At 34.4% G+C, this 6,710-nt stretch overlaps 1 pseudogene; it reads right to left on the minus strand.

Annotated features, from left to right (window-relative positions):
- Window positions 1-4,803: 4,803 nt before the first annotated feature.
- On the minus strand, window positions 4,804-5,417 carry LOC140507625 (cyclin-dependent kinase inhibitor 3-like; annotated as a pseudogene).
- Between the last annotated feature and the right edge of the window lie 1,293 nt (window positions 5,418-6,710).

The raw sequence follows: 6,710 nt of genomic DNA on the forward strand, positions 1-6,710 counted from the left end.
GTAATGAGGTCAGAAGAAGATGACAGGGGTTCCTTTGCTCATGCTAGGTTGAGGATTCTGTTGCATTGCCTATATGTAGTTTCAGCTTGAAGTCCTGTGTTGCGATGCCAAGGCAAATGGAAGCACCAGTATACCAGGCCTTGTAGCTACAAGGGAGGGAGGACCCTAGTCACAATGCCAAAACAGAACAGAGTGCTTGTGGTCACTCAAAAACCAGAGTACAAGCCAAAATAACAGTGACCACACCTCTTGTTAGAGCATACCATCTTAAAACAACTGAAAACTTACATAACCCCAATATTATATCTAAAAATAATTGAACAACAACAAAAAGAAACAAAAACCTGACATTTGGGATAGGTCCCCATTAAACCTAGGAGCAGAACATAACTTTAACATAAAGTTAAGTGTCAAGAAAAAGGATGAAAAAATGAACAAACATCAAGAAAAGAACCTAATCATAGAATGTTACTATGGTGACAAAGAAGATCAAAACACAAACTCAGAAGACAACAGACTCAAAACTGTCACTTATAAAGCCTCAAGAAAAAATTGGAATTGATCTCAGACCCCAAAAGAATTCCTGGAAGAGCTCAAAAAGAATTTGAGAAATCAAATAAGGAAGGTAGAGGAAGAATTGGGAAAAGAAATGACAGTGACACAAGAAAAATCATGAAAAAACTCAACAACTTGATAAAGGAGGCACAGAAAATAATACATTAAAAAACAGAACCTTAGGTCAAAGGGTAAAAGAGACACAAAAATGCAATGAAAACAAAAATTCCTGTAAAAATAGAATTGGCCAAAGGGAAAAAAAGGTACAAAAGCTCCTTTCTTTTCCTGTTCTCTTCTGCCTGTCTTGTCTTTTCCTTTCCCAAAACCTTAAACCTACTGCACTTTGAAGCTGGGATGCCAATGGGTCCCTGCCTAAGGGCTCTTCTGGACCCTCCTAGCTTTCAAGCAATTATCAATAGTAACTGTTGATGTTTCCCTCCCAGCCTGATGTCTTTCTTTTTCTTGGCCGCATTAAGGGGCCATGCCCTGGCTACTTCTTAAACAGGCTTATTCAATGAATGGGAGTTACCTCACCTTAAGTGAGTACGTGCAAAGACCTTGGCCTAAAGGGTCCAAGGTCTCCCAGTGCAACCTGGGTCATCTCCAGTCATCCTGAGGAATATCTGGTCACTGGATTCAGATAGCCCTAGAGAAGTGAGGCTGGTGACCTGCACAGACCTCCCTCACTCAAAACAAAGTCAAGTGCAAGTCATGTCATCATTTCCCTGATGGCATGGTCTTCTTCAGCAATGAAAGAAAGTTCAAATGGGTACACAATCTAGGTATAAAAGCTGATACTATAAAAAATTAGGGGAACAAGGAATAGCGTATTTTTAGGATTCATGGAGAATGGAGAACTTTATGAACAAACAAGAGATAGAGAACATTATGAAATGCAAAACAGATAATTTTGATTACATTAAATTGTAAAGTTTTATACAAACAAAGCCAATACAACCAGGAGTAGGAAGCAAGCAGAAAATTGGGAAAGAATTTTTACAACTAGTGTCTGTGATAAAGGCCTCATCTCTAAAATATATAGAGAATTGAATCAAATTTACAACAATAGAAGTCGTTCCCCAATTGATAAATGGTCAAAGGATATGAACAGGTAGTTTTCAGAGGAAGAAATTAAACCTATCTATAATCACATGAAAAACAAAATGCTCTAAATCACTATTGATTAGAGAGATGTGAATCAAAACAACTCTGAGATACCACAACATACCTATCAAATTGGCTGACATGACAAAACAGGAAAATGACAAATGTTAGAGAAGATATAGGAGAGATGGAATACTAATTCATTGTTGGTGGAACTGTGAGCTAATCCAACCATTCCGGAGAGCAATTTAAAACTATGCCCAAAGAACTATGAAAATGTGCATACTCTTTGACCCAGAAATATCGCTTCTGGGGTGGTATCCCAAATTGCTCATGGAAATAGGAAAAGAATCCACATGTACAAAAAGATTCTCAGTTGGTTTGGACATTTTGTACCAAGAAATTTATCAAAATTCAAATGCATTTATGTGGTATCTCTGCTCTTTTTAAAGGGCTTTTCATAAACATTGTACATCTGACAAGAAATCATACAATATAACTATAGGATATTCAGAAGCACTCATTTCACTAGGAAAGAAAATCTTGATAATTGTACCACTAATAGTGTAAGATAATCATTCTTAAATTGTTTGCAATTTTTTATACCAATTGTTAAAATTCAAATAATTTACAGTGTTATTTTACCAGAAACAAATTTTTTAGTGTTACTATTATATTTGTTTACTACTGTGCAATGAATATTTTGGTATTAATAAGTCCCAGTGAATCAGTAAATAATAATAGCTTATATTGAGGAAAAAGCAGGGTTCTTCTGCTTTTATAGCTATTACTGTTTGAGATGACTGTCTATACTTATACAAGATACTATTTTAACTAAACTAAGGATATAGCTTTAATTACCAAATTTCAACTCTGGAGTCTGATTTGTTGGGAGAAAGAAAACAGTATAAACTATATGATTCCGCTACAATGAAGTAATGGTGTCACTTCAGAAATATTAGTGCTTATAATAGTGTTTATTGTGTAACTGCACATCTATTTACATAGCATCTTGGTATATTTCTGAATTGGCATTTCAGATATTAATTTTAAAGGTTCAGGTTTTTGTTTTCTATATAAAATCTACTTCTCCTTGGTTACAAGTTTCTTGTCTTCTCTCCTGAAAGTATTGGTGCAATTAAGTAGCTTACTGAAGACAAATCTGGACATTAAGACCAACAAGACAAACAAAATAAAATTTATTTTAGCATTTTTCTTGTTTTCTTAAAATTATCAAGTTTTAACCTTACAAGGTATTATATATGATAAAACAAAATGCACTTAAAACTGTTCTTTATAGTTCAATGGATTTATTCTGCACTTGCATATTTAATAAAAGTATCATAAAGTATTTGTGGTTGGTATGATTTATGTTAATGGTATCCTAGGTTTGTACAGCAAGCTATTAATTGAAAATGCAGTTATTTCTTATTTGGTTTGTGGATATTAAACTCTTCCACATAATTTTTTATTCTCTCCCCACCCAGCATTCACAAACATCACATGGCTATGTCATTCATAATGAACTCCTTCCCCCAATTATCAGACAGAGAAAACATTTACTCCAACTATCATGCCATACACTAACTCCATTTCCTTGCAGTATTTGGAGCAGTGAATTTTGTTTGTTTTGTGTTTCTATTATACAGAAAATTAAGTTTGATTGAATCAAATAAATAATTTGAAATAATTTAGTTAAGTGGACTCTACATGTTAATAAGGATAAAAATGCCATTTAAATGGAAAACTAGATATAACAATGAATATTTAGTTGAACTTGGTTAACCAATGGCCTTACCTTCCTTAATTATCCTAATAGAAGAGACAGTAGCATAATTTCTAGTATGTGAAAGTGAAATCAAGATTCAAAACTGTTTGATGTTAGAAAGCTTGTTTAGGTTCTGCTTTTATTAAAATTGCAGAATTGATTTCTTACGAAGTCACTGTGCACTGTGCTATTTCAATACTCCTGAAATGTCAGTGTTCAAAAATGTCCTTACTTTTGGTAATGTGTATTCATTTTTGGTTTGATACAGTAATAAAAGTTACTAGGAACTTGTTTAGATATTAATGGGATACAATTTATATACATATATGTATGTGTGTGTGTGTATATATATATATTTCTTAGTACTACTATGAGTTAACTTTCTAATTAACTAAAACTGACATTAATATAATGAGTTTTGTGTCATGGAACACGTTCTGTGGTTTACAGTTCTTGAAAATACTGATAATCAATCTGAAGCACTTTATAAACAATTATTCCAATAGTAAGATGTGCTTTAGTTGTTGGACTGTTTGAAAGACAAAGATGTCTTTTGGAGTTTCTCAGCGAATAAGTACAAAGGAAACTAATTATACTTTGGACACTATGGTGTCACTGCCTATAGCCAAATAAACTAAATGATCTTGAATATTGTTTTCTTGTCTAAAGTTCATGTGAGAGTTTTTGGGTATTCTCATGAGTTTAATTTAAAACAAGATACCTCTTTAATAAATTGGTTTGAAGAGAGATGTTAAATTAGGATAAATTTTATTAATTTAGTTGAGTCAATGCATGTGATTCAATCATGTTTGTGAAAATCAACAATAAGCAATTAGAGTTAAGATCATTAAAGGAAACTGATATTCATATAATTTTAAAGGTTAAAAAGAGAAAAGTAAGTGAAAGGGATTTAGATGAGTCAGTACATAGAAAAAAAACAAATTATTTAACAGTCAGGTTGCAGACCATTAAAAACAAGCAAACCAGGAACAATAAAAGTCAAGAACAAAGAATCAAGAGGAATTTCCAGTTTTCCCGTGGTCATGCACTATATAGTGTTGTCAAGGTCCAGAGTATTTTCAATTCTTTTTACTGGTTAGTCTTATATTTTGATCGTGAAAAATATCTAAATGATATTGCCTGTAATCATACAATGTAGTATAACATCAAAGAAACAAAGAGCCCAATTACAGGAAGGATATTTTTATACATTTAATCACCCCAAATAAGAACACAAAATGAAAATTGACAAAAATAACTTTAGGGATATATCTGTATAGGTATGTTTTCATTTGAATAGGTTACACTAGTAACAGTTGCTGATGATTATATAAAATTTCAGAAAGAACTTATTTATGTGTAAAAAATTGGTATCTTTAGATAATAGATCTCGATATTGAGTCTCTTGTTGACAGATGTGCAGAAGTCGGTATCAGGAATCATAGAGATAATTATATTGTTTTATGGTCTGCATGAACCCAGATCCTCTTAAATCTCCAAGGTCTCCAAGAATTGTCTGCTGTGGTGATACTGGATTAGATAAGTATAGTTGGAGGCAAGCTGCTATAAGACAAGATCACTCAAGTCCTCCATAACTATATATTAAAGTTTCCCAAGCTTCTGCAGGATTCTGCCACATCATTCTGTCAGGAGTATCTCCATCTGGGATAGGATGGTAGTGAAATGATGATTCTGTGCTTCTGATAGAAGTCAAAGAGGTTTGGTACCTGATAATTTGACAGCTCTCCTCTTACACAAAACATGGGTATATCTTGTATACCATAGTTCTTTAGTTCTTCCATGTCCTATTGGAGATTTCTCCCAGTATCTTTAAATTTATAACCTGAAAGAGAATATAAATCTAGAAACTCAGAACAATTCACAAGGGATACAGGTACCCATGAACCTGAAATGAAGCCGGTTCATTTTCAACTGGCTCCTAACCTGATGAGTCAAACTCATTCATCTACATTGTACTGGGCACCTTCATCACCTTTATAGCAAGACTGATGGGAAACCATCAGGCATGTAGCTTCAGCTCCTTTCCCTTAGAGGAGTCTGCTTTCTCCCACTTTCCCCAAGCTCATTGGTACCTTCCTTCTGTGAGTCAAGGAAAGGGCATATCCTGGCACATCTCACAACTCCTAAACAAAGGGTACATTTGTGTCTCTGGGTTTTCTTCCCTTTTCATCTCTTTGGAACAGAGCTGATGGGAGAAAAAGGAAAGCTAGCTTACAGTCAAAGTGTTAGCATGCCCATAGATGGAAGTCCTAGGACTGCACTTTTTCAACGAGAGCTTTCCCAGAAGTCAGTAATTCAACTTGTGAACTTAATAGTAAAAAGGTTGAAATTGGCATCCAATTGATCTCTTTCCAATGATATGCTTAGTAGGACCACTATGGTTTTACAACCTGCAATTCAACATGCTTTTTACAGGTAATATTTCTTTTAACTTAAATATCTTTGAGGATCCCATAATTTTATTAGTATGTAGGCATTCCCTCTATACACTTAAATTCCAGCTACTCTATAACTTCTCATTGGGTTGGAGTCTTACTTGGAGTTTCTTTCCCAATAAATTCTCCATAAATGATTGACAGCACAATGAAGTCCTCTTATCATTTTATTTCAAGGACACCAGTTTACCACCTACCCTTCTAGAGGGAACCTTTCCACATTCTTCTTTATTCTAGTACCTTCCCTCTGTTGATTATTTCCAATTCATTCTGCATTTAACTTTTTTTATTTGCCTCTTGTCTCCCTCATTGGACTGTAAAAAAAAAATTATTGTCTTTTGTCTTTCTTTAGCATATGTTTAGCATAATTTATGGCATATAGTAAGAGTTTAATGAATCTGTGATGACTGACTTAGGTCAGAGTTATAAATAGAGCTGAGGGATCAGAAATTTCTGTGTAAGGAACTAAAGTTTAGGAGGGTGAATCCCTTTTTCCCTCCAGTATGTTCCTATACTTTGAGATCCATTGCCAGCCTTTCACACACAATACTATTTGTAGTTCAACCATTCCTTGTTCTGTCAGAGTACTACTCCTTTCTCCCTGGGCCTGTTAGCTAACCAAAAGCAGGCTTCAGTAGGACATTTTTGGCATGTCACAAGATAAAGAAGTAAACATGTCTCTTCTCCTCCCTGCTTATGTTGCCCTTGCCTATTGCTCCTTCATACTACATCTTCGAGGAATTAGGAGGTTAAGAGCATAGCCTTGAGTCTCAGGGGACAACCCACTTACCCTCCACAACTACTACTACCCCCAAGACTGCATCTTA

The sequence above is a fragment of the Notamacropus eugenii genome, chromosome 5 (genome assembly GCF_028372415.1).
Source record: "Notamacropus eugenii isolate mMacEug1 chromosome 5, mMacEug1.pri_v2, whole genome shotgun sequence".
Lineage (NCBI taxonomy): Eukaryota > Metazoa > Chordata > Mammalia > Diprotodontia > Macropodidae > Notamacropus > Notamacropus eugenii.